Consider the following 23158-nt stretch of genomic DNA (forward strand, 5'->3'; position numbering starts at 1 on the left):
TCTCCATGTACTATTGAATGTCGTCGATGTTCTTTCATATACCAGGGCTTTCTTCGTATGCAGCCTAAGATCTCCTTGAAGATGAGTGCCCTGAACATTCACAGAAATCATCCCCCTGGCTCTGTTCAAAGTGTCAATGTCTCATCCATGTACATAGAATCTTTGAGAGCTTTCCAGAGGCATAGAGCTCTTAAGTGTAATCTGAGAATCACCAGCAGAGTAAATAAATCCCTACCCTGGTGGCAAATACTTCCCTTTACTTCTTCTCCTATAAAAGCAAATTCTCCAGTCTTATTTCACAAGTGCTCTCTAATAGGTTCTTTGCTTTGTTTATTCCATTAAGTTCAAGTCTGAGGCAAATAATGATAGCAATAACAGTAGTAAGTGCATGAAAAACCACCCAGCACAGAGCATGGCATAGAGTCAGAAATACTCTTGTCATAAAAGTACATATTTAAATAGCCTATAAAGAACTTTTTCTCACTCAGTAGGAGGGAGGGAAAGGGAAGGAGAAGGGAAAAGAGAAGGGAGAAGGGGGAAGGGAAGGGGAAAGGGAAAATGAAGGGGGAGGGAGGGAGGATGGACTGGGAAAGGGAAGTAGAAGGGAAGGAAAGGGGGAGGAGAGGGTAGTGCAAAGAGAGGAAAAGGCAAAGGAAGGGGAAAGGGAAGGGAGGAGGAAGAAAGATAAAAAAGAAAAAGGGAAAGAAAGAGGGAAAGAAAGGAAAAAGAAAGCAAGGAAGGAAGGAAGGAAGGAAGGAAGGAAGGAAGGAAGGAAGGAAGGAAGGAAGGAGGGAAGGAGCAGAATTATAAAATAAGAAATAAAGGAGCAGAATAATTTTTTTGGGGGGGTCCAGTTTTGGGGCCTGAACTCTGGGCCTGGGCGCTGTCCCTCAGCTCTTCAGCTCAAGGCTAGAGCTCTACCACTTGAGCCACAGCGCCACTTCTGGCTTTTTTCTTTTTTGCTTATGTGGTGCTGAGGAATCGAACCCAGGGCCTCAGGCATGCAAGGCAAGTGCTCTACCACTGAGCTACCTTCCCAGCCCATAGAAAATTTAAAGAGTAAATCCAAGTACCAGTGGCTCATGCCTATAATTTTAGCTACTCAGGAAGCTGAGATCCGAGGAATGTTGTTGGAAGCCAGCCCCAGCAAGAAAGTCTGTGAGACTTATTTCCAATTAGCTATCAAAAAAGACAGAAGTGAAGCTATATGTCAAGTCACTAGCCTCAGGGACAGTGCCTAGGCCTTGAGTTCAAGTTCTAGGACAAAGAAGTTGAAGAGGGAGGAAGAGGAGAAAGAAAAAGTAGAAGTAAGTTAAAAAGAAGATAATCCACCCATTAAATAGCTTAAAAGGGTAGAAGAAAGGAAAAAAAAATAGAATCAACAGATTCAAGACAAAGCCCCAGATGTGCCACTGATGTTGTGACCATAGGCAAACTAGGATTTCTTTATTTTTCTTGTTATTATAAAGGTGGTGTACAAAGGGGTTATAGTTACATAAGTCAGGTAAAAAGTACATCTCTTTTTGGACAATGTCACCCCTTCCGTCGCTCTCTCCCAGTGCAATCTAGGATTTCTAAACCCGAGTTTTCTCACCTCTAAAACTGGGATGCTAATTTTCTTAGAATGGATTGTGATATGTACATTAAATGACAGGTGTTGTATACAGGCTTGACCATCTTAAGTACCAAGGGTGTAGCCATATTGATCTGAGGGAGAGAGACATATAGCTGCCCAAGGGTCATCTCTGGGGAGCCTGATCCAGACCTGGGAGGGTATCAAGGATAGGCCTTATCAGGTGTGAGGAGAGAGTTAAGAGCAAGGCACATTTGGTTCTTCCTGCCTCTGCAGGGCCAGACTAGAGCCCAAAGGAGAAGCTGCAGATGGTAGAGGCTAAAGCCACAGATCAGGACAGGCAGTCTACACCTATTGAAAGTCCAGGGTGAATCTTTATACTCCAGTGGTTAGTCTTCTTCTGGAATTCCACTGAGTGTAGATGTCTATAGCAACAAGCCTTCCAACAGAGCAACAGCACCCTCCTTCCAAAACTCAGCAGTGAGATCTCCCAGCATAGAGATAGCAGCACCCATACAAGACTCTACTGGAGACCTAGCAGGAAGGATACACACCAAGGCACGGCCACTTGAAGTGTCATCCCTTGCCTTGTGCCTTAAACATGCAAGAGAATTTCATTCATGAAAGTTCGGGGTACCTCTTCCCTGTTCAAGGTCAAACTCATCACAGCTCATCTTAAAGTAGCCAATTGCCCCTATTCACTTACAACACTCTTAAAGAACTTGCTTCCTATATTCCACCCCATCACGGATCTCATCCTTGTTTTAACTTTGCTCTAGGCTACATATTTAACTCCATCGTCTACCTGCTCTCTGGCAGATCTCATTGAATCCCAAAGGTCCTCTCTCATCCTCACTAGCAATCTGTGACTCAAAGGCTCAAGTGCTGTGGATGTGAAAGGCAAGTTGCTTCTTGCTAGGATAATTCATGAGAGGAAGCAAAGAGTCCACACCCCTCCTAATGGATCTCTCAACAAGCCTATGCAAAGAACACTGATTCATAGCGACCATTGTCCTAGTGACACAGAGTCCTAATTGATTATTGTGACTTAGATGCTTAGAGTGTGATTCACTAGAGCTACAACATCTCTGTCCTTTTTAAGAGAAAGGCTGGGCAGCGCATACATATGGTGATGACAGGACAACAAACAGGCTAGAGAGGACATTACAGCTGTGTTCTTCCAACTGTTTCCCTGATCCTGTGTCCCAGAAGAACCTAAGCAGAAGAAGGCCACATCACCTTCCAGGTGTCTCAGAACACCAGGCACAAAACTCTGTACACGTAATCAAGTATAAAGAAGCAAGATGATTGTGGTTGTCCGACGTCTAAGATGGACCTGACCTACACCTACAGAACACTCCACATGGGAGTCTATCCTCAAGGCCATGCTTCTCCTCCTTATGCAAACAAGACTATCACCATGAACTCAGAGTAACGGATTATTCCATCATGACCTCTAGATGAAGGTGACGACTCAGTCATCAAATCCATGTTATGATCCAGCACACTGCCTTTCACACTGCATTCTCTAAATTGTTCATGGAAGTACCAGAATTTTGTTGCATAACCAGTATTGCCCATTGCAACACTATACTGACACTTTTCTTCCTAGCACTCAGAATGAGTAAGACATCTGTAGATCCAATTTCCTCTCTTGGGTCTTCCTTTCCCTAGAATTGTCCATGAGTCCAAAGTTCAAGCTCCCTATAAGAAATTAAGAAACCGACTCCCTTCATCATGGACTACTGCTTTACCTCCAACATTTCCACTAGAACTAATGCTGTGATATCCATCCTTGCATATGATGCCTGGGGATCTGCTGAGGCATTTTGTACCAGAGTATAGAGCATTGTGTGTATTTAATTTAACCAAGGATGGCCAAATTACTCTCAGAACACCTACATCAGTTCACCCTCCCCTCTGCTGAGCTTGAGGGTTATTTCATATGCCTGCATCTCCAAACACTTGACACTCTAAAATTCTGTCATTTTAATTAGAAGAGCGGGGATAATACTATAATATTTCATGGTGGTTAATTCTGCCTTTCACCTATATCTTTTCACTTGTTAGCCCTTTATAATGAAATCTGGTTATACATGTCCTTGGCTCATGGTTCTGCTGTGGTTCCTCTCCTTTGCATATTGATTCCCAAGAGTGCTTTTTTTTGGGGGGGGGGGGGTCGGGTCCTGGGGCCTGAACTCTGGGCCTGGGCGCTGTCCCTCAGCTCTTCAGCTCAAAGCTAGTGCTCTACCACTTGAGCCACAGCGCCACTTCTGGCTTTTTTCTTTTTGCTTATGTGGTGCTGAGGAATTGAACCCAGGGCCTCAGACATGCAAGGCAAGTGCTCTACCACTGAGCCAACTTCCCAGCCCCTCCCAAGAGTTCTTTAAATGGCCTCCATATCAATGTCCTGTCTGTGTTGGACATTGCAAAAAAATTATCTCAAATTTTAAACTGTTAACTTTATTTCTATACAATAGTTGCCTTCTTGAATTTGGCTTGTCTTACTCAATATGATAATCTCCAGATCTATGCTTTTCCCAAAAAATAATTTCAATTTTTCTTTATGGCTGAATAATATCCTAAGTTGTGGTGTGTGTGTGTGTGTGTGTGTGTGTGTGTGTGTGTGTGTGTGTGTGTGTACATTTTTCTTTATCCATTTTTCAGTTGTTGGGCACCTCAGCTGATTCCTCAGTTTGGTGATATCTTAATAGGAGAATATGATGTGGTTAATGTTGAGTCCTGGGAAGTCAGAATAAGAAACACTCAAGCAAACAACTGTTAGTGTTGCTGCTAACATAACAAATACTCTCCCACTTTTTCATATGAAACATTTGCTTAACATAATCTTGATAAATATTTGATTTTAAATTCCAGTGTAAACTTCCTTTTTAAATTTGGTCATTTATGTTGAGTGACAACTATAAAAAACTGTGGTTTATTCTAAACATTATTCACAGAGCTGAGAGATCAGGAGGAATATTTACTTTCAAATGCAGACACCGTATTGTCTTCCTTTCTCTACAGTTCTACATGTCCCGTCCTCGATCCACCTTACACCGGTGGATACAATATGCACAGGTCAAATCCTCCCCACTAAAAGTGTTCAGGAAAACTGTTCCAAGTTCACTGAACTTTTGTCAGTTTTGCAGTGTGTGTTTCAAACAAAGGCAGATGTTTCCCCTGTGCTATTCATAGCCCCCCTCCTGTTCCCCTGGGGTGGAAATGAGGCTGATGGCTGGCTAGAGGCAGGGTTATTACATCCTGAAAGACAATTCCATTTGGAAGGAATATGTCACAAGTTTGAAAATCCTTCTGTGAATTTTTAAATGTTGGTAGTGACCCGGATCACACGGAGGTCATTTGGAAGAGTCATATTCTTTCACACCACCAAAGCCTTTTCCTGATTCTTTCCTTACAGCCCATCAAAGAGCAGCTGGAAGGCCGCTGCGGCTCCACCCAGCAGCAAACGTGAGATGCTATTCCCATTTTGGACAAGTAGCCAAAAGCCATTTCAACTTCAGAGTATAAGCAGAAGGGCCAACCATCACCGAGCCCAGCTCTGGAAGAAATGATCTGGGCTGAATGGAAAGAAAGACTGGATCTGGGACATGAATCAGGCTTCGCTCTTTTAAGATAGGCACGGATTGCCACGTGGTTTTCATTATAGCTTCAATCTAGTGAGACTCGCCCACTGAGGCACCCAGGTGGAGAGTGAGGCACAGGCCCTCTGTGTTGGAGCCCAGAGAATGTTCCCAGCATATCACAATTACAGAAACATCTGTGCCCAACAGCTTTCTGCTGAACTGCTGTGAAAATTTACAGTGTTCGATTGCTTTCAGAATTTCTCACTTCGCAACCTAAGACAGGGTGGTCTCAATGCTGCCAGTGAATTGTAGCAGAAAGTCAGAGAGATCACAGTTTCCAGCATTTGGATGAAATGTGGCAGAAGGATGTATGAGGGGTCAACCTGAAGCCCCCATTCACCTGAACCTTCCACCCACCAATCGTTTGGGGATTGTTTTTCCTAACTTTTTTATTCACTCGGTATATACTTCCTGAAAATGATGTGAATTGACTTTACAAGGGACAAAAATCTGACTATAATAGTGGGTTCCCAATATGCCAATTCCTTGTAAGAAATAACCAGTGGCCTTAAAGGATGCTAATAATATAAATTATAATTTCGACTGAAACCACAAAACAACCACTTTCAAAGCTTCAGTTACAGTAAACATGTAAATAGATTCTGCTGGTTTTAAAAACTTTCATCTACGACAGCACTGATCAAATTAAGGCCTCCAAACAAACCACATTAGTATAGCCTCTATCTTGTAAGAAAGGGAAACTTTTGACTCCGTCCTACCCATACCTACTACCTGGGAATAGGGCTCAGGAATGTGTTGTAGGCAAATATTCTCCAGGTGTTGCTCACTAAAACTTTAGAAACATTGATCGAGACTACAAAAGAAACAAATCTCCTAGGTAATCATTGACCCAACACAATATGATTTTCTTTTTCCAGGGGACAGGCACTTTTCCTAAGAGACAGCTCACATAACTGTCAAAATGTATACAATCAATCAATTTCGTAAGTTGCAAGTTCAAACAACAGAAGATTATATTCTACACTCATTATTTTGACACAATCTTGAAGTCTGACAATACCACTTATTAACAGAGAAGTAGAGAAATTAAAGTTCTCTACTGTTCCAGTCAGAAATAAATGAATTCCATTAAGTTTTAGAAAGCAGTTGGATATAAAGTTGAGCACACATAACTTCGCTATCCCATTTTAAGACCTATACCTTAGAGAAAAGTCTGCAGAGGCAACCTGTCTTCATCTGTTCAGGTTACTATCACAAAACACATTAGACTTGGTGACTTACAAACAATAGGAAGGGACTTATTTCTCACAGTTCTGGAGACAGGAAAGTTTAAGGTCAGGATTCCAATATCATCAGATGGTGACTTCTGGATTTTGAACCTGGAAAGGACTAGCTAGCATTTTGGAATCTCATTTATAAGGACAGTAAGTTATTCATGTGGGTTTCTACTTTTATAAACTAATCACCTCCAAAAGACACAAACTGATAACCCCATCATATAGGGGTTCGGATGACATTGTACACATAGGCATTGATAACCAATATTTAACACATTTTTTCTTTCTATGAACAATATAAATATATATGCCCTTTTGAATCTATACTTGTCATTAAATATCAAATTAATCCAGCAACTTTAAGATAAATAAATATAGACCAGTGATCAAACAGTTAGATAAAATGGCTCTTCCCATCCCCTCCCCCAAAAAATTACCAAGTTTACCATGAGTAAATAACCCAACCGAACTTAAGCACAGATAATCAACTTTCAGAGATTCAGAACGTTCGGTCACTTTGTTCTTTGACTTTGCATTTTGCTACATAATTTCTTTTAAACTTCTTCCTTCAACTCACCACATCAGAGATCTTCATTTGACAAAGGGAAATTAAACATATGCTTAAAAAGCACTATGTGCAGTGCTGAATGAAGGATAACACTAAGAAGGAGAAGGACTAGGAGGGAAGAAGGCAGGAAGAAAGGACTGCAAGATAGAAAAGAAGCAAGTCGGGGAAGGAAGGAAGTCAGAGAGGGAGGGAGGGAGGGAAGAAACTTCAAATGAGAATGCTGTCCTTAATGAACTGCGCATGCCCTATTTAGAAAGCACAGGAACACACGTGTAAACTAGAAAATCAGTTTGCTGCAGGCCCCTGAGCATCTGGTCTCATTAAAGGTGCAAAAGTCGAATATCCTACTGAAAATTCTCTTTGGTGTAGGAAATTAAGTTAAATTAAAAACATGACCTTTCTCTCAAACTGGCAAAAAAAAAAAAAAATCCGTTCTCCAGGCCTGATCGTATCCTTCAGCAATACATCAAAACCAGACGTCGCTGAGGGACTTCTATGGCTGAGCCATCAACCTCCTCTGAGACTGCCGTTTATTTGGCTCAGTTCAGGCAAAGAGGATCAGATTCTTTATAAAATCCAAAGGAAGAAGGTGATACCCACCAGGGGAGGAAGGTTTCGGGTCTTCTCGAACATTTCACAGGCCATCCACTCAAAGATAGAGCTGCTACCAGCCTGGAGAGTTGCTTTCCCTGTTCCTCACTTCAGAGACAACATTGGGGGCTTTTGAGGGTGTAGACAGAATCCCTCTTGGGCTGAGACTGAGTGAAGAATTCAAGTCTAATCCTATAAACTCCTCTCCCCTCGCCACATTCCCCCCTCCACTGTGGAGAGCTCTGGGGACCCCAACAGTCTCCGAGCAGGAACAAGTATAGAAAGACTCTAAGTAGCCTCACCTGGAGTTCTCCCCTTGGCCCATCTAGCTCTCCTTCCTACTTTTTCCATACACCAAATTCCCAAGCAAAAGGGAATTTGTGATCCTACTTAACCATCCAGTAAGCAACCACGAAATTCATATGTCCACTGCAACGCCACTCACATAGCAGGGGCTTTCTGTGGAACCTGCTGGAGTTCAAAAAGAAATGAAGGTAGAAGCAAGAGCTTCCAGAGAGCAGAGCAGAGGTCAGCCTTGCAAGAAAGCAACTGGCCTTCTGTGACCAAGCTCCAAAACAGATTCAGAAATGGAGATAAATCGTTTTTGCAGAAGCAATTACAGGGCTCTATTATAGAGCCCCAAATCTAAAATGACATAGTTGCCCAAGTTTTGAAAGGGGTTAAGAAACTGTGGTCTTCAATCCTTTGTCACATTAAGACAAAAAGCTCTATTGTACATCGAGATGGTTTTCCTTTCAAATATAATTCCTGTTATTAGTATAAGCTATATGTTACTATTAACTAGGGCTCCACATTTAATAAGTTTTGCTCATGACAAATCTATCTCATATAATCAATTTAAATATATGAGAGATTATTAATCCCATTTTATAGATAAAGTAAAACACTAAGCAAGGTCAAATGAATTAGTTAATACTAGATACCTAATAAGATTAGGTAACTAATAACCAAGACCTCACACTTTCTTGAGCCTCAGAACGTTTTCAAAACAGTAATATACAACTAGGCACTGGTGACTCATGCTTATAATCCTAACTACTCAGATCTGAGGATTCTGATTTTAAGACAGTGGGGGCAAATGAATCAGAGAGAAAGTGGAGGTGTGGCTCTAGCAGTAGATCATCAGCCTTGAGCCAAAAAGGTAAGGAAGTGTTTAAGGCCCTGCATTCAAGCCCCAATAACAGCATCAAATCAATAAATAAGGAACTAAATAAAGTGCATCCATTACTGGGAGCTAAGGGAAGTGGAAACACACAAGAAGGGGCTACAGTTATTAAAGTTTTTAAAGTTATTAAAGGCAAAGGAAATGTGTTTAATCAACAACAAAGACCAAAAAAAAAATCTTCATAAAACTGAAGTCAAAGAGCCACAGCATGTTAGTTTTACATGGCTGTGAAGCAAAGGAGAAAAGAAAGAGTAGAAATAAAAGGCAGAAAAAGAATATTTATTCCATTATTTTCATAATGAGCATCTCTTAACTGCTGGAAATCCCTAAGGATTCCATAACAGGAAACTATTATCTCTCAAGCCTTTATTTATTTCCTCAATGATTGTAATTAGTTTAATCTTGGGAAAGTTTTCACCATGAGAAGAAATAGAGAGAACCCCCTTATCCATCTTAGTGATGCTCCAGTATTGTTCCTGCTGAGTTAGATGGAATCTGAAGTCTCGGGTAGGCATTAGGAGGACTGGGAGAAGACAGTCTCCCCAAGACACGGTTCCATTACTATTCATACTAATAACAACAAGATAGAGGAAACAAACCATATGTTGAGAGACAAGTGAAGAGGACTGAGATATAGCTCAGTGGTAGAGCAGTTTCCTAGGATGCACAAGGCTCTGGATTCAATTAATCCCTGGCACTATAATAAAGGCAATAATATCAGTAGTAAGAGACAATTTTACTGTAGGACCACAGGTGAAATGCTGAGTATAAATGTGTGCATGCAAGTGGGAGATAAGGGGAAATCAAGAATCAAGGTGAGAAAGTGAGAACTTAATTCCATGCAAGGATTCAAGCTATTGAACTAATCACACACTCACAGACTTCAACCCCTAACTTCTGAAGATCATCTTCCGTTCTTGTTTGTTGGCCTTTCCAACGGGTATGTCTGCTTGTCATGGAAACCTACAATTTGTGTTAAAGAAGTTGGCCTTTTCTATGCTTTCCATAAAGGGCTCTTGTTTGTTTGTTTGTTTGTTTAGGTGGAACTCGAGGAGTTCAACTGTTTCTGAAAAAAACAGGCCACAGGTTATGCAGCTGTCCTTTCCCCACACTCCCATGTGCGCTGAAGCCTTAATTACAATCTTAGCTGTCTTGAACTATTTCGCCCTTTGATTTTATAGCACAACATGCAATTCCTATTGGCATCATAAAGCAGTAACTTCAGTATTTGTGAAAAGTGAATATAGTTTATATGCCTATCAAAATACCTCTTGTCTCTTGTAAATGCTAAGGAAATATTTCTGAAATGTTTCTGGAAGTTAAGGTCCACAGCGTTAGCAGGAACAGAAGACTGAGCCCACATTTCAACTCACTTCCTCCTCAGTAAAGAAGTCCTTCACTGAGGGACAGGAAGGATGATGGGCATCAAAAAGGGGGCTCAGAGAGTCAGACCTCAATGAGGACCAAATCCAGTTCAGGCCCTTGACGATACCCTGCTTTGTCTATTGATGGTCTAGCAACCTCCATTAAAATGACATCTAAACCAAGCATGGTAACTCACACCTGTAGTGCCAGCTCATCAGCAGACAGAGATTGATTGAGACCTGGTTTACGACTAGCTGGCCAAAGCAAAAAGTTAGTGAGGCCCCATATCAACAAACAAACAAGGTATGTTGGTGGATGCCTGTCATTCCAGCTATTTAAGGGGCATAAGTAGGAGAAGTGCTGTCTGAGGCCAGTCCAGAGCAAAGATCATATATATAGGCAAATGGGACCATGGGTAGAGCAAGTTTCCAGCGAGGCCAGACCTTGAGCTCAAATCCCATAGAGTATGATCTTACTAGACTTACTCATCTTTGTAGTCCTGGGAGGAAAAGCAGCCTTTACTTATCCACATGTGAAGAATCATTACACATCCTTGCTGTTTGACAGGAATTTCAAATAATGCCATATGAAAAAATGTTTCTAAACTCAACATCTCATCTAATTTTCAGGAGGACTACAGCTCTGCCTGCAGGCATCTATGTCTGTAGCATAGAAACGACAGTGAAACTAATTTGGCTGAATTGTGACCATGAAATGAGAAAATCCATGGATGCTTAGCAGCAAAGAACTGGAACTCACTGTTGGTTTCCACTGTTTTCACTGTTGTTTTAAGGAGTCTTTGCTACTTGGTTACTTCTAGAGAAACTAGGAATGGCACAAACAGCTTTTGACTGATTTAGCACCTTCCTAGCTAGTTTTTTTGAAGAGATTCTCACACCTTGATACCTGGTTCTCTTTGGGCTAATACAGTATTGGGAAAACATAGCATTAATGGAAATATCCATAGTTTACCCTTAGCCTGCTCTCTGAAAATCATGAAGTAGGTTAGGGAATTTTCATTACTAGGAGTGTAGCTCAAGAGGTACAGCACTTGCCTAGCAAGTGTGAGGCTCTGAGCTCAAGCACTAGCGCTGTAAAGAAAAAGAAGGAGAATAGGGGAATCAGAAGACAAATCGGAGAAGGGGAAGGAGAGGAGGAGGAAAATGAGAAGTTTGCAAAGAAGAAAGAAGAAGAGGAAAAGAAGGAGAAGAAAGAGAAGAGGAGGGGGACGAGGTCAAGGATGAGGAGAAAGAAGAAAAGGACAGTAACAACATAGGAAAAACACCCATCCTTCAAAGATTACAAGCTCTCAAGATAAAATTTACCATTCTCAGAAACGTTTTTGATTTTGTGTGTCTAGGCCAGTCCTGTGGCTTGAACTCAGGGTCTGGACTATCCCTGAGCTTTTTTTGCTCAAGGCTAGTATAAGAAAAGAAAAAGAAAAAAAAAGTCCAATAGGTTTTATTCCAGAGAAAAGCCTAACAAGGGGCAATCGACTTACAACTAGGGTCTCTTTAAATATTAAGAAGAAGTCAGGCAGGGCAGTTGGAAGTGGGCTGACACAGAGGTAGAGGAGTGAGTGAGCAAGGTCAACAGCATCTGTGTCCTCCAGGGGCATCTGTGCCAGACGTGGCCTTGGCCTCAAGCTCTCTTCCACAGCCACAGGGTACATGGTGCATTTGTTCAGCAGGAAAGGGAGGAAGCAGGAATCCAAGGGTCGGCAGCAAAGACAGTTCTAAAACAGAGCTCTAGGGGATGGGGGGGGGGGGGGGAAGGTGAGTACTCTCAGTTTAAGTCATTTTCCATCAGCAAGCACTCTACTAATTGATCCACAGATTCACGTCTGGTTTTCTGGTAGTTAATTGGAAATAAGACTCTCATTGACTTTCCTCTCTGGGCTGGCTTCAAACTGTGATCCTTAGATCTCAGCCTCCTGAGTAGCAAGGATTATAGGTGTGAGCCGCTGATGCCACTGATGAGTTTTTAATACTACATGAAGTTGACCACACATTGTAAAGTTATGGTTTTATTTGTCCTTTGACAAAGTGAAAGCCACAAAGGTTTTATTAAGCATGAAGTTTTAAATATCCATTAAAACAGTTTAATCCAACGGATAATGACATCTTACTTAAACAACATGTCCAACTCCAGGTTCTGCAAACTTCTCAAATTCATTACTCACATTAGCATTTGGCCAATTTTCCAACACAGGGCACAAATGTGAGCTTTATCAGCTGTCAACAGTGGGGCCTGCGGTTCAGAGCAACAGCCAAGCCTTGTCTACTCTCAGAGTTCAGCACTATGGACAGCAATATGTAGGCCTTGTGCCCCCACCCCCAGAAGACCTCAAGTATACTAATACCCAGAATATATCTCTGGGTGTGTTAAAAACTAGCAATGATAAATAACAGGTGATATATATATATATATATATATATATATATACTAATATACACTAACATATATATACACCTATATATAAGGTTTAAAATAATTATGTTATATAATTATATATATTATTTTATAATATATTATTATATAATATATAATTATATTACATATATATATTAATACACTATAAAATATATTATATAATATAGTCTATTTTATATATATATATATCTTACTATGAGCTAAGCATTGTACTAATATATTTGTTAGTATGCTTAGAGCTTTCAATATCTCTCTAAAATATACATTATTTCTCTTAGAGTCACATCTAAGATTAGAGAGTAACTTGCCAAACATCAAAAACTAATAAAACTCAATTGTGGAACCTTTATCTTTTCACACATGCACACATACACACACACACACACACACACACACACACACACTTTCCTCCAGCGAGTCATCCTGAGCCTCTAGCTCACTTTTGTACAACAGCCAGTGAATGAGAAGGAGGAAAGTCTTGTGGTGGTAACAACATCAAAGCCACCCAGGGCATGTGAGCAAAGGTATCACTTTGGGATGGACAGAGAGGGACTTCTAAACACATGTCCTCCCAGGCAAACTACAGGCCGCCCACCAGGTCTACCTGGCATGTAAACCACAGCGACAAGCCCATTCCATTTACAAACATTTAAATATTTGTGTTCTTATGTCTCTAATGTCTACCTTTTCTCCAAGCATGGCAGTTTCCTAACTAGTCCCACATGTCCATTCTCAACCATTTGTCTGAGAGCCAGCCAGACAAGCTACAAAGATCTTGGCAGCCCTGGCTCTCAAGGATGGGGACCTCATCTTAAATCTAGCAGGAAAAAAAGTCTTTGATCCCTTGTCTTGGACAAGGATTCAACCAGAACTTTGAACAAGGTCCTTCCAAACCCAGCATTCCCCTGCTCCTGATCCCTTCCCTGTTTAGGGACATCAAGGCCTCTCCCTCCAGTTCCTCATCTTCTGCAGCTACGGCCAGCCTTCCCGTCCTCTCAGACCTCTTCCCTCCTCTATGGCATACAAAAAGATTACTCTCTTTAATCAGCATATAGGCAAAAAACTCTCTAACTAGGCTGAGAATTTAGGACAAGAACCATCTCTTAAGGAGACAGCTTCAGCTCTGGGACAACCACGTCCTTAGTGCTCATGTGGGACCATGAGTCTCTATTTTAACACAGCCATTACTCTACCCTTTGGATCTCATTGTGTTTCACCCTGTCTTAGGATATCATTTCCATATGTATATGCACACTCATGTTTACATATATGCAGATGTATACACATACATGGGTGCATGTGCATGTAGAGGACACCTTCTCTGATCATTTGAAAGCTGTCTTCCTAGGAATAGTGGCTTTGCCTAATTCTTTCCTGAATCCCTAAATTCCAGGTGCTGAGTGTAAGGCCAAGTATTAGAAAAATGGATTAGAAGACAGCATGTGTACAAAATAACCCAAATATTGAGAGGAGAATAAGTTCACATGATGGTTCCTCAGGAAGAATCTAACCTGTCAGAGTGAGCTGCTTTTAGGAGACAGCATAGCTCTCCAAACCCACCTTCTACTACCGCCAGCTCTGGACATGGGCAAGAAATAGCTCTATACCAGACACCACAAACAATCCATCCTACAGATTCCCTCTATTACTGTCCATGGACCAGGCCTTCCAGCTATGGATAAGAAACCAATGTGTTTTAATTTATAACTGCCTTAAAAAAATACCAAAGAGGTCTGCATTCATACAGCAGGACATTTTAGAAAAGGGTAAACAATTTTTCTGAGCCCTACCAGGAGCTGGGCTTATTGCCCACCTTATCTCAGCAAGCAGCATGTCAACTGGAGGAAGAGAATTGCTTCTCCACGTCAGGGAGCTCTGGGAAAATTAGAGCCTCTTGTGCAGCCCATAACCTCCACCTTGTGGGATTGCAGATCTCTTTCTGCCACTTGCTAGAGATTTCTATATCTTCTACAGGTCATTGGAGAAGATAGTCTACATTCACAACAGATTATAGAATTAACTTGTAATGTCTTCATGATAGAAAAATAGCTAATATTGAATGTCATAATGCTAAATACTACTTAAAGGTGCTACAGATGCTAAATCTAAGATTAGCCAAATTATGGTTTAGAACTCCAGTTCTCAGAACTGTATCCCCAAGGGAAAAGAACAGAGCACATCTTTCAAAAACTTGAATGAGCTCTCTGGCTCTATCTAGAAGTCATGTAGCAATGTTAACTTCCTGATTTCAATTTGGATAGTTGTACTCAAGGTTCGTGTTTCTCAGACACATGAAAATATTCATTGATGGCAGAACATCATATTGGCAAGTGGTTCGGAGAAAGTATTTCTATTATTCTAGCAACTTTGCTTTAAACTTGAAATCTTCCTAAACAAGAAATAAAATTTTACTGGGAAACACACAGTTTTTTTTTAATTTAATTTTATTTTATTTGAGAACATACTGTACAGAGGGGTTACAATTACATGGGCAGGATAATGCATACATTTCTTACCAAGCATTGCAGCCTCCTCCTTTGTTTACCCTTCACCTCCCTTCCCAGCCTCCCCCCTCCCCCCACCCAATCATACCCCCCCTCCCCCCCCACACCGACATTGTAAAGCTGGTTTTGACATGACATTTTGTACTTCTCATTGTTGCAACAGGTCCACCTGAATCCTTAAATGACTTGTTTGTCCCCATCTCCTCCACATGTTATACTGACATCAAATATAGTGAAAGCGGTGGTTACACTGTGGGGGAGGGACATACAAAGCAACAAAGAAATAATATTATAAATGCGTTAGAAACACATGCATGAAAGAAACAAAAACATTAAAATACATATTTAAGGGTTCGTTTTCCTAACATCACATTATCTGACCTTTTCTGCTTGACTCATACCTATACTAGATATTGCAAATAAGGGAAACCATGGGACCTATGTTTCTTTGGGCTTGGCTTACTTCACTTAATATAATTTTTTCCAAGCCTTTCCATTTCCTAACAAATGGGGAAATGTCATTCTTTCTGATGGAGGCATAGAATTCCATTGTGTATATATACCACATTTTCTTGATCCATTCATCTACTGAGGGGCATCTGGGTTGGTTCCATATCTTAGCTATGGTAAATAATGCTGCAATAAACATAGTTGTGCTGGTAGCTTTAGTAAACACACAGTTTTTTAAATAAATGGAGAATCATCATACTAAACTACCCATTGCAAAAATTTCATTTCTTCAAATTAACTTTTACATACTTTGACATTAAAAAACGTTTACACAATTTGACATAAAAATACCTGCATGCTCGAGGCCCTGGGTTCGATTCCTCAGCACCACATAAGCAAAAAGAAAAAAGCCGGAAGTGGCGCTGTGGCTCAAGTGGTAGAGCACTAGCCTTGAGCTGAAGAGCTGAGGGACAGCGCCCAGGCCCAGAGTTCAGGCCCCACAACCGGACCCAAACAAACAAACAAACAAACAAAAAAAAATACCATCTGAAATTTGAATTCATTCTAAACTTCCTGAAGGCATAAAAGTGAAAGAATGATCAAATACTAAAAACTAAGGATAGCAAGAAGTTTGCATAAGGTGTTTACGTGCATTTCAAAGTTATAATAATCTTAATATCAAGGTATTTAGACTAGACTATAAAATATAACACTTGAGCAGAATAAAAATCACCAGAAAAAAAGTCATGTGAAAATTAATGTTGGAAAATCTAAGGACAAGAGATGAGTTACTTAATAAATAGCAGAACCATTAATAATTGAGAATAGGGGAAATTAAGAATGTATGTAATATTATATATTAAATTTCTATGAACATGTTTAAGTACACGTAACAAAACCTGTCAAAGCAGCAGAAATGTGAATCAGTATTTCTAAAATCTTGGGGTAAAAAAAGGACTTTTTAACTATGACACCAAAGGCAAAAACCAAAAAAAGGAAGTATAGGTAAAGTTGTGTATATGTTTGGAAATCTTCTGTAACTTCTGTAAACCAAACACACACACACACACACACACACACACACACACACATACACACACACACACACACACACACACACACACTAGTCAAAAGAAAATTAAGGGAGCCTGGGCTGGTTAATTTTGACTGTCAACTAGTCTGGTCTGAGAAATGCTTAAGAGAGTGGTAAATCGAATTCCTAGGTATGCTTGAAACAGTATTTCCAAAGAGGACTAGCTCATGAGGGCCCTCATAATGAAGAAATATCTTAATTCATGATTTCAAAACTGTAATACAGCTGGGTACCAGAAGATCACACTTTTAATCCTAGCTACTTCAGAAGATGAGATCTGCAGGATTACAGTTTAAAGCCAGCTCAAGCAGTAAACTTTGTGAGAGTCCATCTCCAATTAACCAATAAAAGGCTGGACTGGAGGCATGGCTGAAATAGTAGAACACCAGCCATGAGCAAGCAAGTTTAATGAAAGCACAAGTTCAAGTCTAGGTATTGACACACACACACACCAACAAATGTACCAAGTAGACTATTGATAGTACTGTGGAGAACGGGGTCTGGCTGAGGATGTGTCTCTGAAGGGAATATCTTGCCACGATCACTTCCTGCCTCATCTCTGCTTCCTGCCCACCATGAGATGAAAAAACTCCCCCTGCAAATCCTCTTGCTGCCATGATGTTATTCCCACTGCAGACCTGGAAATGTGGATCCAAGTGACCATGGGGAGACCCCTCTGGAGCCAACGGCCAAAATAAACACTTTCTCCTTTAATTGTTCCCTTGGATATTTTAGTCACAATAATGCTGATGTATCTAATGCAAGTCCTTAGTAATGGAAGAAAATTATGTATCAATTAGAAAAGAAAGTATACTCTCAACACATACAGCAAGGAATGTTTCATATAAGAAATACAAATGGGGCTGGGAAGGTGGCTCAGTGGTAGAGTGCTTGCCTTGCATGCATGAGGCTCTGGGTTCGATTCCTCAGCACCACATAAGCAAAAAGAAAAAAGCCGGAAGTGGCGCTGTGGCTCAAGTGGTAGAGTGCTAGCCTTGAGCTGAAGAGCTGAGGGACAGCGCCCAGGCCCAGAGTTCAGGCCCCACGACCAGATTCAAAAAAAAAAATACAAATGGCCAATCATCATATAAAAATTAGTGTTGAGTTCAAGCACCTTGACCAATGTCTATGCATCCTGAACTGATATTGAATTGAAACTTCTTTGTGCAACTACTTAAAGATAATACCATTAATGTTGAACTTAATTTCCACCTATCAAGTTAATAGTGATTATATATCTACCCAAACACATTACTTAAAATACCAATAAAAATAGAAATAAACACAATTTTTAACATGCAAACTTTTAACAAATTATAATGTCCTGGTAGGCAGAAGTAGAAGATGGCCCTCCAAGATGTCTTGTCCCTTATATACATGCCCTGTCTAATATTGACAACTATCAATGAGATGGATTTTAGTCTCCTATTAACATCCACTTACAGAGTAGACCTTTAAAAGGGATGGCAGACTGCTCCAGGGACTGGACCTAATTGTTTGAACCCCTTGAAGTAGAAAGTTCTATCCAGAATATCACAAAGAAGGAGCTTGAAGAATCAGAATTCAGCAGTGAGTCATCAAGAGAGAGGGTTCACATGGGAAGGAAGACAGGGAATCTGCTCAAAGCAGTTTCCAGTACACAACTGGCAAAGTGTCAAAGACCTCAGACCTATACCCTCAAGAAACTAAGTTCTGTGAAGAAAATGATCTTGGAAGCAGATTCTTCCCAGTCTTCAGATAGGAAGTCAGCTGAGATGACACTTTGCTTCTGGCTTTATGAGCCTCTGAACAGTGTCCACTACTCTAGTGACCTACAGAACTGGGTGTTAAGCAATGAGCATGGCTCTAAGTGGATTGGTGGATGGTAATTTGTTGAACATGAATAGACTACTATTTCAAATATAGACAGAAAATATTGCATAGTGATTAAATATTATATTTCACTAACATAAAAGAAAACTGAATGATGTTTGACACAATAACTTTCTAAGTGAAAAAAAGCCTGAATATATTGTATGATTACAATTTTTCCCTTATTATATAAGCACAGAAGAAATACGATGGAGCTATATCAAAGTGGCAGCAGAGGTAATGTTTGGCCAAAGTTCTAAGTATTTTAAATTTCTTCCTCAGACTTTTTTGACCCAGTTTTCCCAAACAAGAATATATTATTCAAACATGAAGAAATAAAATCAGCCATGTTTAAAACAACTGCCAAGAACAATGCATCTGGGTTTTGAGGGTTAGGGAAGAATTTCAGCTAATTTATCAGTGAGATGGAGGAGAACACTTAGCATCTTTCTACTGAAATTATACATTAAACTCTGATATGGAATAAACATGAGTGAAACACAATGGTACCACTGAGCCTTCCGACCACTTCAGGACGCGTCCCACATGTGATATTAATTCTGAAGCCTGCCCCATTTGGCATCCAGGCAGCCAGGTCTCTGCTGTTATCATTGAATTTTGAAAACACTGCAGGACTTGCCTTTGCTCTAATCCTGCTAATGTGCTCACAATCTCTCTGTCACGCTGCCCATCACGAAACCTAGTGAGGGCAGCAGCCTTGGGAGGTGGCGGTGATGAGGGGATTACTGAGAGACTGCTCAGGAGGACAGTGCCCTCCCTCTAGTACCTTCTGACCAGCTTTGCAGAGATAGCACATACCACAGAGGGCATCAAAGAGGCTTGTCTGCAGCTCCCACCCCCTCAGCACAGAGGTGCCAAGAGGAAGAAGTTCACTTACCCCAAGGGCTGGTCAAACCACTTCTGTGTCATGAGAGAAGAAAGCAAAGCAAACTGAAGGAGAAGCCCCCCAGAGTTAAGGGAGTGGGATTATTCCTTAATAGCAGAGCCTGCCCCTTTCCTCTATAGACCCTAGAAGAAGGAGGCTCCACCTCTAACGTGAGTGATGAGTCACATCTCCTCCTCCTTTATTTCTTCTTCCAAGTGCCAACAGCCACGTTTATACTTCAGCTTCATCAAATTAACAGGATTGCTCTATTTGGCTTCTAAATGGTCAACAGAATCCTTTCACCTGTTTCATTTTAAGTAAGGTGGGCTGGAAATGGCAGGTATAGCCTTCACGATAACCTTACAATTGAAAAAGCACTATAGGATCTGTGAATGTAGACTGAGCCTATTTCTTTACCAAACCAAATTCTCCCCTGCCAGAAGAAAGAAGAGGAGGAGAAAGAGGATGAGAAGGAAGAGGAGAGGGAGAAGGAGAGGGAGAAGGAAAGAAAGAGGTAAAGGAGGAAGGAAGGAAGGAAGGAAGGAAGGAAGGAAGGAAGGAAGGAAGGAAGGAAGGAAGGAAGGAAGGAAGGAAGGAAGGAAGGAAGGGAGGAAGGGAGGGAGGGAGGGAGGGAGGGAGGGAGGGAGGGGGAGAGAGAGAGGGCCCAGCATGATGCTACATAACTCTCTTCCTAGCTATTTGGAGGCAGAGATAGGATTGTAGCCAACCCAACCAAAATTAGTGAGAACCTATCTCAAACAAATCAGGCATCGTGGCACAATTTTGTAATCTCACTACTCAGGAGTGAGAAGTAGGTGGGCTGGAGTTCAATTGTGGCCTGGGTAAAAGAACAAGATCCTACCCAAGAAACAAAAGTGAAATGAGGGCCATGGCTCAAGGGGTAGAGTGCTTGACTAACAAATGTGAAACCTTGAGTTTAATCCTCAGTACCAACAAAACAAAGAATGAGAGGGAGGGTAAAGAGACAACCTTTTACACCTAGGACACCCCTTCCCCATGTGTCTTACTGGCATCTCTAAGGAGTAGAAGGAGCTTGTGAGAAAGTGAAGGATGCTAAGCAACGGTGGAGGAGGGAAAGGAAGCTTGTGAGCTGGCTGGCTAGTTGATGTTCAGAGGAAAAGAGCCTCTCAGTGTTTGTGAAATTGCCCTGTCCTATCAACAGAATTCAGAGACACGCTCTCAGACCAGAAGTAAGTGTGCTTTGAGGGTCAACCAAGGCACAAGACCAGCTATACACCCAATTCTCTTGCTGTGTGTTTGCCAAAAAGGTTCTTGGCACCTCAAAAGGCCCAGTATCAACCAGGTGGCCAGGGACAGTCAACCCATTGCAGAAAGTGAAACAAATGAGCTGGATACCACCTGAATGGGTTTCACTTGGCCTCTTCAGGTGGGGGGCATTCTCTGTTCTAAAGATGACATCCTTGTGGTCCACAGGCCCATGTTGATATTCACTCTGCATCCCTTTCAGGCCCATCCTTATCTTACTGTTCGAATTATTGGTATAGCAGGGAGGTCAATCAATATTAAACACATGAAGAAAACTCTGCCCATTCCATTTTTTCCTACCAGTATGTTTAGCAACCAATTGTAAGATGCCTTTAATACCCGCAGCCGAAGCCCATGTGATCCTTGGCTTTGTCTCACTGCCTAATTTTGACTTCTGAAGAATATGAGCAAAGATCAAATCTGCAGCCTTTCTTAAGGAGTCCAGAGATGGAGAAGAGTCCCTGCCATCACCAAGGTGGGGGAGGGGAAGCTATTTCCTCAGTCTGACCTTAAGCATTTCTATTTTAACATATAGTGGGTACAACCTCACTACCATGAGTCCTTTCACTCCAGAAATTGAAATGACCAAGGCTTCATTTGTCTTTCTAGAAACATTTTCACTTCCAATTTTGTGTTAATCGTTGCAAAATTTGTTTTTTTGCGTTTGCCATTGTTCTTAGTTTAAAGGCAGTTGGTTTGGCATTACTGTTTTTCTGAGACAATGCAGAAGATCCACGTGCCTAAGTGTGAAATTGAATTACAAATCACAGATGTTTTCATCCATGTCTGTCTGCTACACTATTGTCTCAGCTCTGCACAAGGCTTCTTTCTGCCTAAGTCCTCGTGGGTAATATAACTCACCTCAGGAGAGGTAAAGAACCAGAGGGTCTAAGAGCGAAAAACAAAATTGTTTCTTGCTGATGGCCAAAATGGACATAGCCAATCATGGAAATGAAATCTGAAAAACTTTTTATACCCATCCCAACTTTTCTCTTTGTTATATCTATCTCCCAAGATATTTTAAGGACCAAATGTAGCTTAAAAGCTGGTAGTGTTTGCAGATATTTTTAAGACTACATAAAAAGACTTTTTAGAAATACTATCTAAATTTATGATGCAACTTTATTTTTCCTGGTTAAAATCGATGAAGTTAGAAAGAAATGTATTATTATTCTCACCAAAGATGAGATTTGAGGCCCTGAGATGCTATCATATTTGATTTAGGTTTGTTAGAGTTAAGATAGCCTAGAAAAATTCTGCAATAAGATGTATATATAGACCAAAATTTTCTGCTCCAGTTTCCTTCTGCCCACACTGCATATTTCAATCTTATCTAGACTACCTTGATTATCACATTGGGGTTCATTCTTCTATCACATGAACTTTTGGGGAACCAACCTAAGGCAAATCATAACATATATACTAAAGTGTTAGGGGTGAAATATAATGAGTTCTGGAACTTTCCAAGAGTTCAGAAAGTTACAAAGAGACAAACCTAAACAGAATATTGTCAACTATTGGCTGTATGAGGAAGGTCTAGAGGTGTTTTCCTTTCCATTATTATTCCTTCCTCTTGTACAATTCTTTCAATTATTCTATATGCTTGTCAGTTTCTTTTTTTTTAAGTTGAAAGGATGGATTGGTGGATCTATATATGTGACATAACAACTATAGTATAATGTTGACTGCAAGCTGTAGACTATGGGTAAGAGTATTCACTATGCAATTCAGTCTTTCTGCAGGTTCAAACATGCTTTAAAATATCAGAGCAGGGGATGTTGGTAGGATGTATAAAAATACAGTCCCTTCTCCTGGCACTTCTAATTCTCTTTGGCCCAGTTAAATACATGTGACAATTACTTCAGTGTAAGGACCTAGCCATCCCTGGTCCATCTCTTCTGGCATTCTCAAATGTCACTATAGCTTCTCATCCATACCATCCCCTACCACTCTTGCACGCGCTCTTGCAAGTGATAGAAAGCAATCTATCACTGCCCTTATCGTGACAAAAAAAAAACCCTCCTTATCTTATCTCACTAGTAGAATAGTTTAATCAAAGCAAACATTTAAAAAGAAATTAATTGTACTTTATACATCCCCAGAGAGAGCTGAGCTGCTGAGAGCATTTGAAAAGGCGCGGGAGAACACTCTCAATCATCCATCCATCCATCCATCCATCCATCCATCCATCCATCCATCCATCCATCCATCCATCCATCCATCCGTGAGAGTTTCTTTGGTTCATCCAAGAAAAATGACCCACAATGGTAGTGAATAGCTATGGCTAGGGTTAGATTGGGTAACTGGGATCAAGATTTCTGTGGTTGTTTCTTTGTAGGAGAGGGTGTACCTGCACAAGATAAAAGTACAAACCCAGGGGTCTTTCACTCTGCAGGCAGAACGTATCTATCTATCTAGGCAGTCACTTTTACCCTCTGCATGAACTCTGTCTTTACCCCACACCTGTCCAGGCTCATCTGTAATCC

This window comes from Dipodomys spectabilis, unplaced genomic scaffold (genome assembly GCF_019054845.1).
Source record: "Dipodomys spectabilis isolate Male_0828 unplaced genomic scaffold, ASM1905484v1 ptg000066l, whole genome shotgun sequence".
Taxonomy (NCBI): Eukaryota; Metazoa; Chordata; class Mammalia; order Rodentia; family Heteromyidae; genus Dipodomys; species Dipodomys spectabilis.